Source organism: Coenobita brevimanus, chromosome 52 (assembly GCF_032717465.1).
Source record: "Coenobita brevimanus isolate Jiangsu-jjx chromosome 52, ASM3271746v2, whole genome shotgun sequence".
In the NCBI taxonomy this organism is placed as follows: Eukaryota; Metazoa; Arthropoda; class Malacostraca; order Decapoda; family Coenobitidae; genus Coenobita; species Coenobita brevimanus.
This window is the reverse complement of record NC_137005.1, coordinates 10596347-10618407: the sequence shown is the minus strand read 5'-3', so window position 1 is coordinate 10618407 and position 22061 is coordinate 10596347.

Genomic DNA, 22061 nt, shown 5'->3' with positions numbered 1-22061 from the left:
TGTTCTTCTCTCTTTTGCCAACCATGAACAAACAACACCAGTGCCCATGCTGTAGCAGGTCTGTAGAAAAAAGTGCACAAACACTTAAGTGCACCTACTGCAGCAAGTGGGTTCATTTGGCATGCAAATATATGGATGCTAATGATTATCCATTTATGAAGCAGAGCCACCAGCTGGGCTTTCACTGGCTGTGTAACCAATGTGTTGCACCCGCAGATGAGGTCTTGGCTGATGGAGGAAGTAGAGTCACTAAGAAGCTGGAAGATGGGGTTGTTGGGCCAATCTTTCAGGCTGTCAAAGATGTTTTAAACAGAATGGAGGCACTAGAGACCAAGGTCTCATCACCATGACTGTCACCCAAGACCAGGCCAAGTCATCTGCAGATGCTGTTTGGGGGTCTCTCATGGGGGGAGGGAAGGATCTGCCTAGAGGCATAGTTAAGATCAGTGCTCATGGCTAGAAAAAACTCATTCGTAGTCAACAGGTACTGATCGTAAAACCAAAGAGTGATGCTGATGCCCTGACGAGTCAAATGGGACCAGAAGAAATAAGAGGTGCACTTGACTTGGTACCGGTTGATAGCTGCCTTAATCCCTTAACTGTGGGACGTCACTTTCGTGACGCTTGGGAGCAAGGGATCATACCGCGGGGCGTCACTTTTGTGATTCAGTATTATTTTGAATTCGCCCGGGCTTTCAAGTGGTGGCTTCTATCATCTATCAGTACTGCCAATGTCTAACACTAGTCAGCACTCCTAATCTCATCTGTACTCCCATCCATTGTTGACAATTTAGCCATTTCTCCCCGTTCTTGACTTCCCTCCCTACCTCCCCTCCATTACGGGCTTCTATCATCTATCAGTACTGCCAATGTCTAACACTAGTCAGCACTCCTAATCTCATCTGTACTCCCATCCATTGTTGACAATTTAGCCAATTCTCCCCGTTCTTGACTTCCCTCCCTACCTCCCCTCCATTACGGGCTTCTATCATCTATCAGTACTGCCAATGTCTAACACTAGTCAGCACTCCTAATCTCATCTGTACTCCCATCCATTGTTGACAATTTAGCCATTTCTCCCCGTTCTTGACTTCCCTCCCTACCTCCCCTCCATTACCCTCTCCTCTTGCCTGCCCGGCTGTGCTGCGCCATGTAAATCTTCCCTGGAATTTTCCACTGATTTCATCCATTGAAATAAGCCCTATGCCCTATTCTTATACCAAATAATATATACAAAAAAGAAATAAGGTAAGTGATAGTGCCATACACCTGGAATTGGCCAATTATCACCTGACACCTCACGTGCACTCATTCGCTAATTTTCGCTGTTTATTTCCCCTTGAAATATGCAGTATAATCTATTCTCGTAATAAAAATATATATAAGAAAGGAAGGGAGAAGCCTAAGTGATATTTACATTCACCTGGAACTACCTAATTTAAATTCCAAGGAAGATTTACTTAGCGTTGAATAAAGTATGGTGGCCTGCAATAATTAGGTAGTTCCAGGTGAATGTAAATATCACTTAGGCTTCTCCTTTCCTTTCTTATATATATTTTTATTACGAAAATAGATTATACGGCATATTTCAAGGGGAAATAAACAGCGAAAATTAGCGAACGAGTGCAAGTGAGGTGTTGTCAGGTGATAATTAGCCAATTCTAGGTGTGTGGGATTCTCACTTACCGTATTTCTTTCTTGTATATATTATTTGGTATAAGAATAGGGCATAGGGCTTATTTCAATGGATGAAATCAGTGAAAAATTCCAGGGAAGATTTACTTAGCGTGGCACAGTCGGGCAGGCAAGAGGATAGGGTAATGGAGGGGAGGTAGGGAGGGGAGTCAAGAATGGGGAGAAATAGCTAAATTGTCAACATTGGATGGGAGTACAGATGAGATTAGGAGTGCTGACTAGTGTTGGTCATTGGCAGTACTGATAGATGATACAAGCCACCATTTCAAAGCCCGGGCGAATTCAAAATAACACAGAATCACAAAAGTGTCGCCCCGCGGTATGATCCCTTGCTCTCAAGCGTCACGAAAGTGACGCCCCGCGGTTAAGGGGTTAAACAAAATTGCCAAATATCATTCATCCCTTTGTCTCAGAGTTACTGTCTCCTTACTGCCCACATCTACTGCCTTCTTTCTTACTATGTTCAGTAAATTACTCCTCCATTTAAACTACAGTGAGAAGAATGTCTGCATGTTTTATGACTAAATAAGGAGTGTAAGAATTAACGATTGTGAGCAATTTGCCAACAAGTGTACACCATTTATATACATAAACCCATATGACACTGTGTGCACACCATTTATGCACATAAACTCACAATGCCACACACACCTCAAGTAAACAGTATACCTCACTCTCAACTCATTAAGTTCAGCTTTCAGCTTTTCTTTTCTTTTTTTCTTATTTTATCACCCATTATCACTCTGAACCTTTAATAGTTTTCAGTATGATTCTTGTTCATTAATCTGCAAAATAGTGTCCAGGTAACAACACTCTTTTACAAAGAATCAGGCTAAACAATTAGCAAAATCTTCAATAAAAGACATTTTAATGTTTCTTCTGTCTGTATCCAATATCAACAATAAAAACTGATATCGGAAAATATGGTACACAAACAATGGCAATATACTGTATCAGTTTTGTGAATCATGCCAGTTACAGCACTATCCTAATGAATCAAACTCCCTTCAGCGCTCTCTTGTTGCCACCATTCTTTCTACAAGTATGTAATCAATCAAGCTCCATTCAACATTCCATTCAGTCTATGACATATATGTTTAACTGCTATTTTTATGTTTAAATATCAATTACCAGGTAGTCTACTGATGTGTGGCCTTTTTTGATACAAGTTGTTCAACTGTCATCCATTAATGTTCTCCACTGGGCCTAGCACTTCAAAATGGCCCTTGACATCTATCAATAAGCTGATAACTCTCCCATATATCTTCCATCATAAACACTCTTTAACTCCATGGCATTTGACCTACCATCAAGCTGGTCCAAAATTTCTTTTCTTTTCTTTTCTTTTCTTTTTTTTTACCTCTACCATTACAAGGAGCATACCACATGTAATGATCAGTTCACTACCCTAAACTTATACCTGACATACAGTACATGCACTGAAGTTGATACTGTACAATTTTTAACTCCTTTCTACCAATGATCCAAGATATGTAAATCATTTACTCCCCCATATGTGTCTTCATCCCACTTGCTATTTTACATATCATCCTGGTATTCTTATCCTACAGTGAGTAATAAAAATAAACATACTGTATGTGTGTCAGTATATGAACATTTGTCTACCTACAGGCAAGTGCCTTAATCCCTGTAGAGATGACTACAAGCAAATCACCTCCAAGTCACCCTGTCTTCAGGCTGCCCTCCCTCCAAGTCACACCTTTCCATCCTACTGCTCCATCTCATCCTCGGTCTCTCCCCTCCTCTTAACGCAGTAAACTCTCAATTATCCATTGTAATTCAGCCAAGTCCTACGCCAAATAAAGTGAAATGCCGGATATATGGCTCAACATTTGTCTTTGAGCCAGATATTGTGATTCTATCCAGCTTGACCCTCTATCCTGAAAACTTTCCAATGAGTAAATGATGAAAGCTAGGAATATAAAAATACAGTAATGACACAGTACAGTAATGCAGTGCATGGTGTACTATTATATGCACTTGCCAAGAGTTGGCATCGATGAAGGGTGGAATTGTACACCATACTGTACAGTACTGTACTGCACAGTACACATAATTCCATGTGGTCTAGTGATGAATGCCTCCTCCAAAGGTTAATCCAGATCCACCACCTCAGGCTCAATCTCTACCAAGGGTGCTGGAGTAGGTGGTGAAGATGGAATTGCAGAGGGTGTCAGGTGGAACTCTAATGAGGCCTCTGATTGAGGCAAGACCTCAGGTGGAGACATCACAGTCAGTGGGGCTGATGGTGGTGCCATGGCCAAGGTGAAGAAGCAGCTGTGGCATTGCCAGGCTGGAGTAAATGACACCAATGTGAGGAAGCAGAAGGCTGAGGTAACAGAGGCCAGCACGAGGAGGTCGAAGGCCGGGGTGGCAGAGGATGATGCGTGGAGGTCGAGGGCTGTGGCGAAGGAGTGGAAGGTGTCACGGGACAGAAAAAGAACAAGATGGAAGACTGCCTGGGGATCCTTCTCCAGTACAACTTTATCACATTCTCATGGCTCTTTTGCAGGTGTATGGCCATGGTATCAGCAGGGGCGCACCCAGAGGGGGGGGGCCCCGGGCCCGGGCCCCCCCTTAGCTCTCTGGGTCCTTTAACCCCTTAACCGCGGGGCGTCACTTTCGTGACGCTTGGGAGCAAGGGATCATACCGCGGGGCGTCGCTTTTGTGATTCTGTGTTATTTTGAATTCACCCGGGCTTCATCTATCATTACTGCCAATGTCCAACACTAGTCAGCACTCCTAATCTCATCTGTACTCCCATCCATTGTTGACAATTTAGCCACTTCTCCCCGTTCTTGACTCCCCTCCCTACCCCCCCTCCATTACCCTATCCTCTCGCCTGCCCGGCCGTGCTACGCTAAGTAAATCTTCCCTGGAATTTTTCACTGATTTCATCCATTGAAATAAGCCCTATGTCCTATTCTTATACCAAATAATATATACAAGAAAGAAATAAGGTAAGTGAGAGTGCCATACACCTGGAATTGGCTAATTATCACCTGACAACACCTCACGTGCACTCGTTCGCTAATTTTCGCTGTTTTTTTCCCCTTGAAATATGCCGTATAATCTATTTTCGTAATAAATATACATGTAAGGAGGGAAGGGAGAAGCCTAAGTGATATTTACATTCACCTGGAACTACCTAATTTATAATGTATTGTCTAGATTTCCTGCCAATCATATCAGTGCTAGACTTAGCTGTTTCAAGAAGTAATATTGGTAACTCTGAATAACCCCTAGCAGGCCTCCAGGCTGGTCCTCCGTTAGTTCACTCTCATCTTCCGAAGTGAGAGTACGTATGTTTCTTCTTGCTGACTTCAAGGCCTTTTTTCACCCCCATGCAAATGGCCCTGTGACCTTTACCCCCTACTAAACCTCGTGTGGAAAGAGGTAAAGGGCTGACAATTGATAAAAGAGTGACTACGATCTTTCTATTGAGTAAAACAGTGCAAGTGGAATTGTGCAAGTGGAATTGTAAATAATGTGTAAATAATGTGTAAACAGCAAGTGAAAGTAATGAATGTAAATATACGTGAACAATGGAAAATAGTTTTATAAGTTATTTCAAGTGACAGTGCACAACACAGTGTAAATAAAATAGAAATGCAAATAACGTAAATAAAATAGAGAACGTAAATAGAAATGTAAATGAGTAGTATTATAAGAATACAAGTATATACCCTAGGAGTAATGGAAGTGAAAGTTTCACTCTAACATGTCTGAATGCTATGAGTTATGAGAGTGAAGATGAAAGTGACATTCACGCTCAATGCCAGTATACAGGACGAGAAAGTGAATGCTACGTATTTTACTGAAAGAAATTGAATCCCTACAGTGACAATAAACTAATACTACTGAAGGAAACTTATGGATAAAGACTGTATATATATATAAGTGTTATATAGTAATAGAAATATAAAGTGTGAGGGGTTTTATGAATAATAAATGACAGACTACCAAGAGCGAACTAGTGCCAGTGCGACGATCAGACGCGCTCGTAATTTCCATTGTTTTCACAGTGTTTTTTTTTTTGAGTATGGATCCCAAACTACTTGAAAATTGTAGAATAGTGTTTATAGTGTTTGTATCTGGCTGTGGTAATCATATTACGGGTTGTCGGGAAGTGTAAAGTGGAGACTTCGTTACCCTACTTCAGAGGTCTCCACAAGTCCTACGGTAACCGACGAAGGCTCAACAATCATTCCAGGAGAAAGCTGAAGGTATGTGCCATAAGCATATGTAATTTTATTATTCTAGGACTAGTAACTGATTTTTGGCAAATATTTTTTGAGAGTCTGTCGGAGCCCAAATAACCCCGCGGCACACGCAAGTCATTGGTAAACAAGCCCGCGGTGTAGGGGTTAAAAATTTATTGATATTTATTTTGATAACAGCAAAACATGAAAAACTGGCAAGTACAAACAAAGAGTAACACATGAGCCAGCAGCTCTCTGACTCTAAACCTGCATGTGATCTCCCAGTAATTATCGGATTACCTGACCTCACCTCACTATGGGCCCCCCCCCCCTTAGAAAATTCCTGGGTGTGCCCCTGGGTATCAGTAAAGATGGGCTGCCAATTAGGATGCTCACAGCAGTCGAGAAGGACGTCCACTGTCATGAACCTGCCGAAGCCTCGGGATTTCTGCCACTTCGCTGTCATCATCCTCCTCCTCTTCCTCCCCCCCTTCATCAACGGTGCCTCCTGCAATTATGGACTCCACACTTTCCCTATTGGACAGACTCTGGCACCCGGGGTCTCCCTCATCCACTTCCAGCAATCGCGGATCGTGTTCTCGGTCACCTGTTATCCTGCTGCTTCCGTACACTGGACGAAGTCCTGAGCTTCGAAGCCAGTGAAGCTAGAAATGGTCTCTTCACCCTTGAGGAGCTAGTTCCAACCATGCTCAGGAGCGAGTGCAGAGAGTTCCTTCCAAGCCTGCTCCCAGTTGTAGACTGTAGACTTGAGGGAATACCACTTGAGGGTGACCACGATCCTCTCCTCGGTACAGTCCACGTCTTGGGCTACAACCTCCTCGTCCTCAAGCACAGCCATCACATCTTCCATAAACCTCTTCCAGCACAGCTGCTTTGTTGCAGCGATAATACCCTAGTCCATGGGCTGCAAGACTGAGATCAAATTAGAGGGCAAGAACATGGCCCTAATACAACCTCCATATCCAACCAACTCCATCTCAGAAGAATGAGCAGAAGCATTGTTGAGGAGCAGCAGAGCCTTCACTTGGTCACCGGCAAGGCAAAGGCTCTCCATTTGATAACGGATAATCTCCTTCACAGCATGACTAAGAACTAATCTTTGAAGACCTTGGCTGTAAATCAACCATCAGTGAGTGGAAATAAATCACTGGGAGATGATCCATTAACCCCCGGAGACAACGTGACCTTTTGGCGTGCTCCATTACAACAGGTTTCAGACAATGGTAGCCTGTTGCAATGACACAACACAAAACAGAAATGTGCTGTTTGCTCGCCTTATGACCAGGAAATGACTTCTTTTTCTCGTCAGCTAAGGTATTAATCGGGACTGACCTGAAGAACAGACCAGTTTCATCAGCATTTTAAACCTGATAAAGACATAAACCTTCTTCATCAATAAGGTTTTTAAGCTTGGTGTGAAATTCATCTATTCCTTACGTGTCTGCATCCAACACATCCCCACAGGTCATCTTGCTGGATAGCCCATGTCGAAGTTTAAACCAAGTCAGCCAACATTCAGACGCCTTGAAATCCGCGATCCCCAGTTGCTCAGCATAATTTGGTGGCTGCAGCCTTCAGCTCAACGGGACACACAATCACGCCACTGCCACGCTGTTGTTGAAACCACTTCAGGCAGGCCCGATCGAGTTCATCAAAGCATGACTTGGCCATCATCTTGCATTCATGCTGTCACACAGATGCACCATGTTGACCCTGGAAGAACATCTTGATGGAGTGCTTGTTCGTCTGTAAATCCTGCAGCGTGGCCCAAGGCAGGAAGTAATGCTCCAATAGCCTTGCAACCTTCCAGCCTTGCTCCATCATCTCCATTATCTCTATCTCCTCCACGGAGAACATGATACGACGCCTTTTGGCAGTGGCTAGAGGCGCCATGGAGACAATGACCAGGACAAAACATAAGGCCAGCAGGACCTGCCGCAGCCAGGGGCACCACCACAAAAGCCACAAACTCAGCCATCACAACAACTAACATCAAGTTCAGTAATGAGCACTTTGAGGCCACAGGTGAGGCACATGGGAAGGAGAAACAGCAATGGAAGGTTCACACCATGAGTACTCATAAACAGTACAGTACACAATACAGTACAGTATTTCCTCAATCACAATTGAGGACTAGAACATGAGCTCCGACAGACCATCAGCTTTGCAATGACAAATAACATAGGACCATAGGATGCCAACGAGTTAGTCATGGCACCAGGGTTTGGTGGCCATGTGGTTGGAAGATTGGAGCGCACAGGCATGTCTTTACTCTACAACATCCACGGACAAGAATGAGAGTGTGGCAGTATTCTCGGCATGCCAGATAAGCCGAGCCCACGATGGATTCTGATTGGCTGGCATGTAGTGGGCATTTTCACTGGGTCACAAGTTTCAGGATTTTCCCTGATGCCAGCTGACTATCGCTTATGAGCCGGTTGAGACGCCTCAATGCCAGATATTGCATAGAACTGCCGGTTATGTCCCGTTTTGACACCAGAAGTTGCACTGGGCCGGATACTGCAACAATGCATAATTGAAAGTTTACTGCGTAACCTTATCTTTAACCCTTCGTTAGTCAGGTGGGGTGTTTTGGCATCCCAAATTTTTTTAAAAGCTCATAATATTACCCCCTGGGGGTAGGGGGGTTTCAAGAATACTCCCCCAGTATCCCTGCTTGTCGTACGAGGCGACTAAAAGGGTTGGTGGTGGGTTAGTGCCCCACCCCGTAAAAAGAACTAACTAAAAAAGCAAATAAAGCGCCTCGGACCCGGACGGACCATACGTTGACGACTAAGGAACGGACAAAGGACATTCTGAGGGTGGGTACATGGAATGTGAGAGGAGTGAATGATGAAGTGAAAGAGAGAGAGATTGTTCAGGTGCTTGAGGATGCAAAAGTGGATATATGTGGATTGACTGAAACTAAATGGAAAGGTGAAAGGGTGAGAGAATGGGAATACGGTGTAGGTATATGTGCGGGAGTCAGTGAGAATGAGAGGGCAAGAGAGGGAGTATGTCTGATGATAAGCAAGAAGTGGAAGGAGAATATAAGAGAGTATGGAACAGTGGGTGCAAGGATTGTATGGGTGAGGATGAAAGTAGGTATACAAGCATGGGCGATTGTATGTGTGTATGCTCCAACAGAGGATCGAGTGGCAAGAGTGAAAGATGAGTTTTGGGCGAGAGTAGAAGCATGTATGGACAAGTTTGAGAGGAGCGAGAGAGTGCTGTTGATTGGAGACATGAATGGCAAAGTTGGGAATGTACGAGTGGATGGAGTGGTTGGTCAGTGGGGTGTGCCAGCTGAAGTAGATGGGAATGGTAGTGCTTTGGTGGACATCTGTGCTGGTAAGAGGTTGGCAATAGCCAACACCTACTTTCGTCATAAGATGATCCACCGGTATACATGGAGAGTAATGAGGAGGATGGATGGTGAACTTGTTGAACGAAAGGCAATGATAGACTACGTGTGTGTGGATGAGCGAATGAGAAGACAAGTGTTGGATGCAAGGGTGTGGAGAGGGTGGGGGAATGGAGTCTCGGACCATCACTTAGTGATGGCCAAGGTAGAGCTGCAAAGAAAGTGGTTGAGGAGACGAAGGGAAAGACAGGAGGAAGCAGCTCCTGTGAGAAGAGTGGAGAAATTGCAAGATAGTGAGAAAATGACAGAGTATAAGAGCATAGTGGAAGAAAGATTGGGAAGGTATGAGCTAGAGCAGATGGAAGGGGTGGAAGACGTATGTAAGATATTCACGGAAGAGATAAGCGCAGCGTGTGAGGCGGTTTGTGGAGTGAGGAGGAGATGCAAGGGTGTGCAAGGGACAGCATGGTGGAATGATGAGGTGAAACGAGCTGTGGAACAAAAGAAGAAGGCATATGGTGAATGGTTGGCGAGTAGAGGTAGGGGAGAAGATGAGAGAGAGAAGAGAGAGGTATATGTGAGCAGGAGAAGGGAGGTTAAGAGACTGGTGAAGGAGAGTAAGAGGAAAGTGGATGAAGAGTTTGGGAGGAATCTGAGTGTGAAATGGAGGGAGAGTAAGAAATTGTTTTGGAAGGAGGTAAAGAAAGTAAGGCAGTGTGAAAGGGGAAATAGTAGGGGAGTGAAAGATAGGAATAACAGATTGTTGGTGGAGAAGAGAGAGAAATTTAGGAGATGGAAGGAGCACTTTGAGGATTTGCTGAATGTAGAAAGTGAGAGCAGTGTGAGTATAAGTGGTTGGGGAATGGCTGGGAGAAGAAGAGATGAGAGGAGGGAGGAAGAGATCAGTAGGTCAGAAGTAGTGGAAGCGATGAAGAAGATTAAGCTGGGAAAGGCCCCAGGAATTGATGGAGTGTGTGGTGAAATGCTTAGGTATGGGGGTGAGATTGTTGTGGAGTGGATATGGAAGTTGTGTAGATTGGCTTGGAAAGAGGGAAGGGTTCCAGAGGACTGGAAATCAGGTATAATTGTTCCTCTGTACAAAGGAAAAGGGGAGAAAGAAGTATGTGGTAACCATAGGGGTATTTGCCTTCTTAGTGTGACTGGTAAAATATATGGTAGAATACTCATTGATAGGGTTAGGCATATGACAGAGGAGCTAGTTGGAGAAGAACAAGGGGGATTTAGGAAGGGAAAAGGGTGTGTAGATCAGATATTTGTTCTAAGATGTTTAGTGGAGAAGTATCTAGAGAAGGGAAGGAAAGTGTATGCTGCCTTCATGGACTTGGAGAAAGCTTATGACAGAATAGATAGGCAAGGTATGTGGAAGGTATTAAGAATATATGGAGTGGAGGGGAAATTGTTGAGTGCTGTGAAGAGTATGTACGAGGGAGCTAGGGCTACAGTGCGAGAGGATGGTGAGCTGAGTGAGTTCTTTGATCTCAATGTGGGACTGAAACAGGGGTGTGTGATGTCTCCATGGCTGTTTAATATATATATGGATGGGGTTGTAAAGGAGGTGCAAGGTAGGGCAGTGGATGTGGGGGTGGCCCTAATGAATGAGGGTGAGATTTGGAAGCTTCCGGTGTTGCTGTTTGCTGATGATACAGTATTGTTGAGTGAAGATGAATGGGAGTTGCAAGGTTTGGTGAATGAATTTGGGACAGTGTGTAGGAGGAGGAAGCTGAAAGTTAATGTAAACAAAAGTAAAGTTATGGTGTTTGAGAGGAATGAAGTCACAGAGTGTGCAGTGAGGTTGGATGGTGAGGATATGGAGAATGTGAGTGCATTCAAGTACTTGGGTAGTGTGATGAGTAAGGATGGAACTTTGGGGGATGAAGTACGTGAAAGGGTACAGCAGGGAAGAAAGGTTGTTGGTACACTGAAAGCAGTGATGAGAAATAGGGAGGTGAGTATGGAAGTTAAGAAGTCACTGCATGATGGTATTGTGACCCCTACCCTGACGTATGGAAGCGAGGCGTGGACCTTGCAAGAGGGGAACAAGTCAAGAGTAAGAGCAGTGGAAATGAGTTACTTGAGAGGAGCATGTGGAGTGACGTGGAGGGACAGGTTGACGAATGAAGAAGTGAAGGAATGTTGTGGGGTAGATGTGGATGTGGTTGAAAAGATTAGGAGAAATACACTGAGGTGGTTTGGACATGCGGGGAGAATGGAGAATGAAAGACTGACTAAGAGGGTGTATGTAGGTGAGGTGGAGGGAGGGAGAGGGAGGGGTAGACCGAGGATGAGGTGGAGGGATGGAGTCGAGAGGTATATGAGGGAGGGGGGGGTGAGTTGGGGGGAGGGGAGTCAAATGGTGGGTGACAGAGTGACTTGGAGGCATTTTGTCTGCGGCCACCCTTTGCAGGATTAGGGCGTCGGGCTATAGATAGATAGATAGATTTCCTAGCCAGTAATTTGAATATTTCTCTTTGTTCCAGTCCTCTCCTGATTCAGTGAGGGGAGGGGGCATGTGGATTGGTTTAGTCCTGCCTCTGCTGCAGTGAGAGAGAGGGGCACTTCCCCCCCCCCCCTGGGGTGTCTAGTCACCCCATCAAACTAACCATTTAGATCATTTGTGATACTGATTGGTTTTTTATCTTATTTTTGCATATTGTTTATCATTATACTGATTTTAAAAATCACAAAATGTATTTTCCTGTGCGTGTTTACCTGACAAATGAGATATGAGTCCACTTGTTATTTTTTTACTGCTATTATAATTTATTGTATTTTATTACTATAAATTAATAAACACCACCTACAAGGCATTCAATCTTTTCATTAGAGATATGCTGAAGTGGCAGTATGAATATATTTTACATGTTAGTAGTACTGCATGTATTTTTGTACTGGGGTGTTGTAACAACCCAACGGACTAAGCATGTTTGAATACACCTCACCAAAACACACTACAACACTCTACAGACCATACAGAACAAGGCCCTAAAAATAATCACAGGCTGCACAGCTACTACATCCACAGACCACCTACATCAAGAAGCCAAAGTCCTCAAAGTCAAGGATCACCTAGACATGAGAGGCACCCAGTTTCTTTGCTGCAGCCTCCACAAACCCACAACATCCACTACAGTACATGGCAGCACATCCACCCACACCAAGGAACATCAAAACAACACCCAGCACACGATACCAGACACAAATACTGTCATCTCTCCCTCCTCGCCCACCTCAGACCAGCTTCCAGAAGCATATCCACACTCAGATCACTCACCGCTCCATTCAGTCACTTAAAGACAACACACAGCTGCATGCACGGCCTCCTGACATCCACCCTTCTGAATCCTATCTTCCTCGTGAGGACAGGGTCCACCTGGCCAGGCTGAGATGTGGGCACCATCCAGCCCTCTTAAGCTACCAGAAGAGGCTGGATGACTCCGTCGCTGATGCCTGTCCAGGATGCAACACAGCACCCCATACTATTAAGCTCATTATGGAAGACTGCATTGCACACAATCACCTACGCCAACAACACAACATACACTCTTTGAGAGCGCTGTGGGAAAGCCCAGTCTCGGCCATGGCCTTCCTAAGGGACTCGAGGCTGTTCGGCCAGACTGCCTAGGGAACAACTACTACTACACCACAGGAAAAACAAAGGGTTAATAAACTCTCATTTATCCGGCGTAATTCAGACAACCCCCACAAAGGATACTGCAGAATGCTGGTTACTGCATAATACTCCCAACTGATTATCCATTCAGTGTTTAGTCGGATAATCTATTTCTATCCATCTCGACCCTCTATCCTAAAAACTTTCCTACAATATTACCCATGAATAAATTATAGAAATTAATCATAAAATACAATACAGTATTTATACAGTACATATAGTACTGTATATAATATACTCAAAGTCACACTGTACTCACCTAGTGTGGGCACTGATGGAGGGTAGATACGCACAGGCAGGTCCTCACTACAGTGGGGCCTCACACCTGGCGAATACAGTAGTCTAAAAAAAAATCACACCAGATGCAAAATCGCTAGATCTGGGGCAAACTTTAAATGGGGAAAAATTAACAGGGGTCTTTTGTCATCCAAAAGTTAACCTATTTTACATATTTTTGTACTTTTATTCCAAGGAAGTTAATCATCATTATATTAAACATCAATATAACTATGTAATGGAAATAAAAACTCACCAATATCAAGTTCAGGAGTGTTTTACTGGGCCAAAAGTATGGGTTATGGATTGATGAATAACTACTGGGTGGCAGCCTGGGTCACTGCCTCATCATCACTGTCAGACACCTCACTCGAGTCTTCCTTATCTTCTTCTTCTTGGATGGTTTGTTAAAACTTTCGAAGGCAGTAATTCTCTAAAGACTGCCTCATAAATCCATCAAAATCGAAATCTGGGTCATCGATGTCCATGTCATCTGTTGCTTCTCAACTCAGTGGTGCTGTGTCACCCGCATGTGTGTGCAGTTGTTCCCATGTTGCTACTGCGTGTGTTTGTTGTGTTTCTTGGTCATTTCGCTGCTTCAGGTATCTTGTTCTCAGGGATTGTTCTCTTGCCTGGATTTTAGAGCTGTATTTGTCATTCGCAAGTGCAGTGGCTCTTCAGTAAGAGAAATGGTCTCCTCACAATGTTGAAAGCTCATGCCTTCCAGGCTCTCGGCAGCAGTAACAAGGGAGGCCAGCACATCAGACAGGACTTTGGTTGATGGCTCATTTTCTCGGGGTACCTTATATAACACCTCTTCTTCTTCCCTCTCCTCATCGGCGTCTAACATGTGCTCAATCATCTGTTCCTGTTCACCACCGACTGGCAAGCGCCCACCAGATGTGAGGCTACTTAGCTAGATGCAGGGCTTTGGAAAGCTTCTAACCTGTCGCCAGATGCAAAACCGCCAGATAAAAAAAACGCCAGATGCAAGGCCCTACAGTATACGGTACAGCCCCAAGTTTAGAGACATCTTTGTTCGCGGTTTCATGGTTAGCAGTCGACTTCAAATATTCCCAAACTCCGGGTTTGGCTCCAAAAACCCCTCTGTTCACGGTGAGAAAATGTAAACAATTGTGCACATGGAAAGCGATCGTCACTTGTCGCCGCCTTTCCAGCAGACCAGTTATGCTCCGTTTGCTGTGTGTTTGAACCTGCTCCCTGTGCCTTTTTTTTCTGTCCCCTGCCACTTGCGTTCCTAGTTTTACTCTCACGCTATGGCTTCCTGCTGCTCTGGAAGTTTGGGAGACGGTCCTGGGGATGAGAGAGGTGATGGTAAGAGGTTGAAACCGCCAAATCAGAAAGGCAACGGGAAAGTGAAATGTGACATTTGTGTTGGTGTTATGAAGCATGTGCATGACAATGATTTAAAGAGAATAACTGCTGCACTGATAGAGCAGGGTGCTAAGAATTTTGAAGTTTGTAAAATATTTAAGTTCCTGAGTCAACTGTGAGAAGCATGAGGAAGAAGCATGATGAGTTAGCAGCTAACCTTAGGCTAGCCAAGAAGTACAGTATTTTGGTGGTGGTGGTAGTGTTGGTAGTAACAGGAAAGTTACTTGTAGGTCAGACCACATTAGGATCATGATTATAGTGGAATATTTTTAGGTGAAGTGGCTTAGTAGGCAGTGTCGTGAGGGTGCTAGTGCCTCTGGGCCCAAGATACAGGACCAGGCCGCCTCACGTACACTGCAGTTGCCAAGAAACTGCAGGTTAAGGAGCTTCCTCACTTCATAGCTTTCAGGGGCTGGATGCACCGGTTCAAAGCCAGAACTAAGGTGAAGCATGCTGCACACCAGGGCAGGGTTCAGTCTGCCAATGCGGAAGTGGCCAGGGCAATTCCAGAGGTAGCACAGAAGCTGATCAGGGATGGCAACGATTCTCTAAAGCAAGGCTACAACTGCGATGAGACAGGTATGTACTGGAAGAAGTCGCCAAGGTCCACCTTCATATCAGCGTCGGAGAAGCAGGCCAAGGGGGTAAAGATGGAAAAAGACCGCTTCACTGTCGTCCTGATCATCGACTCTTTCGAGTTGAAACCCTCCATCATTTACCACTCAAAGCGGCCTCGCCCCTACAGACACGTGAACATGGACAGGCTTCCTGGCTATGTCTGGACTGCTAACTCCAAGGAGTACATGACCTCCCAGGTGTCTCTCGGCTGGTTTGACCATCATTTCGTTCCTGAGGCCAAACACTACTGCTGCATCAAGAAACAGGATTTCAAAGTTATCCTGTTCATCGATAATGCTCCTGGTCATGCACGGTTCCTGGTGGTGCAGCATTCCTCAGTGGAAGTGGTGTTTTTACCTCCCAACACCACCTCCATAATCAAGTCAATGGACCAGAAGGTCACTGGCAACACAAAGTTAATCTTCTACCGCAAAGTAATCCCTCCAATATCCGGACGCCCATTTTCCAGACATCCCTAATAACCAGACATTTTCGTCCCAGGATCCGATATTCCCAAAATGGGCCAAAAACCGCAAAAAATTTGGAAAAAATCCGACTTTTTCCCGCCCATAATTCGAAGTTGGCGCGCGCAGTGCGGGCCAGCTGTGTTCTGGTGCGTTGTTCCGCCGACATCCGCTAGAGCGCCCCTGCATCCTCCCCACTTACCACTCGTCTCTTGTGTGTGCACGCTTGTCGTCATGGCCGCCCACGTGCTCGCTTTTGTGGTGGTGCCTTACCTGCTGCAGGCTCTCCTGCTGCTCTCGTGCCTCTCCTTCGTGTGTGTGATGATGGCCCCACCGCCTGAGAAGAGGAAGAGAGTGGTTTTGATTCTGGAGAAGAAGAGGGAGATATTGGACAAGGTGGATGCGGGATGGTCTACCTCACGTATCCTCGGTGAATTCAACCTGCCCCGGTCTACTTTGTTTGATATCAAGAGATCCCACGACAAACTCATGGAGTACACGGCTGACTTCTCATCGAAAAGCAAACGCACCGTGGAGAGGAAGGTGATGTATACTCCCAAGTATGCAGAAGTCGACCGCTCTACGTTGATTTGGTATTGACAGCAACGTGCTGCTGGTGTGATGGTGCATGGCACGGAGCTGAAGGCTGCTGCTGAGAAGTTCGCAAGGCTTCACGATGCCCTTGACTTCAAGGCATCCGAAGGTTGGCTCTTCGCATTCAAGTTACGACATGGCCTTACCAACCCTAAGTTTCATGACGAAGCTTTGGACGCCAACGAGGATGGAGTAGATGAGTTTCGGCAGAAGGTGAAGCGCTTGATCGACAGGGAGGGCCTAACTCTCAGTCAAATCTACAACGCTGACGAAACTGGCTTATTCTATTGCTCTTTGCTTACGAACACTCTAGCCGAGGAGACGGAGAAACGTTTACCTGGCCGCAAACTCTACAAGGAATGGATATCTGCTTTGTGTTGTGCCAACGCTAACGGCATGCACCGACTCAAGCCCGTTATTGTTGGCTGTGCAAAGCAGCCTCGGTGTCTTCGTGGGGTGATGGATGTCCTTCCTGTCGTATGGTACCATTTCTTGAAGGCATGGTTCACAGCCCTGATCTTCAAAGACTGGTTCCACCACCATTTTGTCAAAGAGGTCATCCATTACCACAGGGAGAAACAGGGAATCTCACACGACCAGGTAAAGGCCCTCCTTCTCCTCGACAATGCACCTGCCCACCCGTGCGACAAGGAGTTGGTGGCTGAGAATGGGCGCATTAGGTGCATGTTTCTGCCACCTAATACTACTGCTCTCATCCGACCAATGGACCAAGGAGTGATCGTGACAATGAAGAGGCTGTACCGACGGAAGTTACTGGATGAGGTGATGGTTGTTTTCGAGGACGAGGACGAGCGCAGGGAGGGACGGGACACGCAAGGCCAGCGGACTTTGGAAAACATTCACCGCTACAACATCGTCTGCCATCTACAGCTGGGCCAGTGCATGGAAGGAAATTCCTGTCAAGACTCTAGAAAATGGTTGGTCTCATCTGCTTCTCGGAACGGATGTGGAGCACAATTTCCTAGGTTTTGATGTGGATGACTTCCATGCACGTCTACGTGCGCATGGCAACGATGTTGATGTGGACGAAGTGCGTGAGTGGTTGGATGACGACGAGGGCGATCCTGGGTATCAGACCATGTCTGATATCAAGATCGCATCTTCAGTTGCAGGTGTCAGTACCCAGCTTGAAGATACCGACGAAGACGGCGACGATGATGCGGACTCCTCTCAGCGTGACACTATTCCAGTCATCCCCAAGCTGAGCGCACTCCAGGAACACCTAGAGTTCGTTCTGGACTACCTGGAGCACCCAGACTGCGACAGGGAGATGGGTCCCTTGGGACTTGTGGAGGAAGTGCGCACTTTCAGGCAGTGCATCATTAATCGTCAAAATCGTCGTTCCTTGCGTCAATCAACCACTGACAGCTTTTTCAGGCCCGTGACCCCCGCTGTGCCCAGCCCTGGCTCCACTCCATTGCCTCCCCAAGACAGGTCCTCATGCTCCGAGCCACAACCCAGCACATCAGGCACAGTGGAGTCACCACTCGGCGTGAGTTTGCGCCTCTTTTCAGAGTCGTCTGCAGTGGGTACGCCATCACCACGACCCAGCGACGCACCCCTAGGTCAGACTCTGACAGTGATTAGATGCCAAGAGCTTCTCCACTAGACCACAAGGGAATTTACAGTGTTGTGCAGTGAAAAAAAACAGCACATAGTGTTAAGGAATTTGAGTTCTGAGTGAAAAGACAAAGATTTAATGGACTGTAAATGTAACGTAAATAAACTTGAGTGTGTTTTGTTTAGAAAATGGTTTTATGAGTGGAAAGACTTTACGTGCAGAGAGCAACACTTATTTCATTAAGGTAAAATGGAGCGCAAGACAAGAGTGCGCAGTGTTAAGAGAATGGAATTCTGAGTGCAAATGACTAAGTTCTATGCAAGACTTCATGAACAGTGTACTGCAAGTGCTTCAGGAACTCCTTCTTACTGTCAGAGTCTGAGAGGAGGCGGGTTATTCACCGAGATGGCGAGGGACTTGCTGTAAGTACCCAGAATGTTTCATATTGTACTGTACTGTATTTTCCATACTTACCTCTAACACCTCATTTCACTCTTTTATGTCCCTTATTGGTGTGAATAGTGTCTTAGGTGCTATGTGCAGTAGGGAGGTGTTTTTCTGAGTTAGGCTAGGTTAGGGTCCATAACTACCAGTCCAGGAGCCAGGGACTTGGTGTAAGTACCCAGAATGTTTAATATTGTATAAACCTACCTCTAAAACCTCATTTTCTTGGTTCTTTTGCATTTATTTCAGTCTTTTATGTCCCTTACTGGTGTGATTTGGGTCTTAAATAGGTGCTATGCATGTCCAGGGGGAGTTGTATAGGTGTTTTTCTGAGTTAGGGTCCATAAGTACAAGTCCAGGAGGCTGGGGCCCAATATCCAGACAGGATCACTATCCGGACATGCCGTTGACTCTATTACATCGGATATTGGAGGGATCACTGTATTCACAACGTGATGCAGGCTGAGAGGGACACCTTGGAGGAGCTGAGGATCACTGAGGAGGAGTATGTTGATACTGTGCAGGGAAGTGACAGCGAGCCAGAAAACCCTGTCCCATCAATATCGTCTGCCAGCCCAGAAGTTCTGCCTGTGAAGCAGTTTTGGAGGAGGTTTACTATTTGGAAGGCAGTGGAGATGTTTGTCGCTGCCTGGAAATCTCAGACTCTTCTCCATGCTTGGAAGCTGCTGCAGCCTTCTCTCTTACAGCCTCAGCCTGGCAAGCAGGAACGCAAGGTGCTGTTGGCAGACACACTCGAGGCAGAGTGGCGGATCCCACTTCCCGGGTTTGCTGACATAACCAACAAAGAATTGGAGCACTCGACTGGCCACATACCAACAGTGTCTGTTGCAGGAGTGTTGGAGCTGGAGGAGGAGGATATGGAACAGCAGCAGCCAGTAGAGCAGCCAAAAAAAAATAATAATAAAATAAAAAAATAAAAGATAAATAAAATAAAACCTGGGGTGTGGAGTGGGAGTCAGGAGTCAAGGAGTCAGATACTTTTGGCTGGAGTCGGAGTCGGATTCAGTAAAAATATCTCTGACTCCTTTACGTGATCAATTCTATTGTAAAGTACTTGGGTGCACTGCTAGGCCAGTTGTGCCACTTCGAGGGAAATCCCACAAATTTGTGGGAGAAATCAGTTTTTGTGGGAGCTCTTGTGGGAGGACATTTCAAGCAAGAAATTTGAGATGTTTTTGTGGAAATATTGAGTCAACGTGCATTTTTTGGGGGAAACGTTATATTTCGTGATCTATCTATCTGTCTATTGCCAGATGCCATAATCCCATAAAGGGTGGCCATTTGACTCTGAGTTATTTGTTTCACGGGGTGATGTTCTGCATAAATTAATACGTAGATCACTGAGATAAATTACTTGATGATGTTGCACAAGACGTATCCAACGATATGTGATACGTCCTGTCCTGTACCAGACAAGTCTAATTCCCGCAGTACGTACCTGTACGCGTCTCCACTCTCGTCTCAACACTGAGCTAGGCTACTCAGCAGTTGACAGGGAACACTCACCAGGGATAGACCACAGTCACTGTCTCTGCCAGTATGCCAGCATTTTATCACTTTATATAGGTCAGATCATTATATATTCTGTGAGTATAGTAATTGGCTAAAGAAAATAATATGATGTAAACAATTTAACTTTAGGGCAGACTGTAATGTCCCCCTTTTTTTATAATTCTTTGATGAATGCCCTGCTTTTACATATATATATATATATATATATATATATATATATATATATTTTATATATATATATATATAATTATATATACAGTAACCCCTCCAATATCCGGATCAATAGAGCCATCGGTAGGTTCGGATATTGGTTTCGTCCGGATATTGGGCCCCAGCTTATGGACTTGTACTTACGGACCTTAACTCAGAGAAACACCTATACAACTCCCTCCGGACATGCATAGCACCTATTTAACACCCAAACCACACCAATAAGGCACATAAATGACTGAAATAAATGCAATAGAAACATAAAATGTGGGTTTAGAAGTATGTTCATACATTAATAAACATTCTGGTACTTATGGACTCTAACCGAACCTAACCTAACCGAACCTAAACGAACTCTGAAAAACACATTCCTACTGCACATGCATGAGGTAAGTTTAGTATGGAAAGAAGTACAGTATGACACTTTCTGGTAAGTATAGTATGGGAAAAAATACAATATGAAACATTCTGGTAAATATAGTATGGAAAATAGTACAACATGAAACATTCTGGCTACTTACAGCAAGTCCCTGGCCACCTCGATGAATAACCGCCTCCTCTCGGACTCTGACAGTAAGAACGATTTCCTGAAGCACTTGCACTACATTCTTCCTGAAGTCTTGCACTGAACTTAGTCAATAACACACAGAAGTCCGTTCTTTTCACAGTGTTCACTTTAGTCCAAATAATGTTCCATTAAATTTAAGTGTTGCACATTAACTTTTCCCAAGTTTTTTTAAGTTTCCAAAGCCAAAACAAAGAAGGTTAGTTACGTTAAATTTCTTTTCTACTTAGTCTTTTCTCCCAACTTGAAAACCTTAACACAACACACCGTTTTTTTCACTGCACAACACTCAAAATTCCCGTGTGGTCTAGTGGAGAAGTTCTTGCTGTTTATTCACTGTCCGAGCCCGAGACTATCACTGGCAGGCGTCCAAGGGGTGCATCGGTGGGTAGTGGTGATGGCGTACCGACTACAGAAGACTCTGAAGACAGCCGCAAACTCACGTCGAGTGGTGACTCCACTGTAGCTGATGTGCTGGGCTGTGGCTCGGAGCATGAGGGCCTGTCTTGGGGAGGCAACGGAGTGGAACCAGGGCTTGGCACAGCGGGGGTCACGGGCCTGAAAAAACTGTCAATCGTTGACTGATGCAAGGACCGACGATTCTGGCGATTGATGATGCGCTGCCGGAAAGCACGCACTTCCTCCATGAGTCCCAAGGGCCCCATCTCCCTGTCGCAGTCCGGGTGTTCCAGGTAGTCTAGGACGAACTCTAGATGTTCCCGGAGTGCGCTCAGCTTGGGGATGGCTGGAGTAGTGTCCTGCTGGGCGGAGTCTGCATCATCATCGCCTTCGTCGTCGGAATCTTCAAGTTCGGGACTGACACCAGCAACCGAAGACGCGATCTCAATATCAGACAACGTCTGATACCCAGGATCGCCCTCGTCGCCGTCCAACCACTCACGAACATCGTCCACATCAACATCGTCGCCGTGCGTACGTAGCCGTGCATGGAAGTCATCCACGTCAAACCCTAGGAAATCGTACTCCACATCTGTTCCGAGAAGCAGATGAGACCAACCATTTTCAAGAGTTTTCACAGGGACTTCCTTCCATGCACTAGCCCAGTTGTACAGCGCAGACTTGATGTTGTAGCGGCGAAGGTTTTCCAAAGTCCGCTTGCCTCGAGTGTCACGTCCTTCCCTGCGCTCGTCCTCGTCCTCGAGAACAACCATCACCTCGTCCAGGAACTTCCGACGGTACAGGCGCTTTGTTGCCACAATCACTCCTTGGTCCATTGGCTGAATGAGAGCAGTCGTATTAGGTGGCAGAAACATGCACCTAATACGGCCATTCTCAGCAACCAAGTCCTTGTCGCACGGGTGGGCAGGTGCATTGTCGAGGAGAAGGAGAGCCTTTACCTGGTCGCGAGGAATTCCCACTGTCTT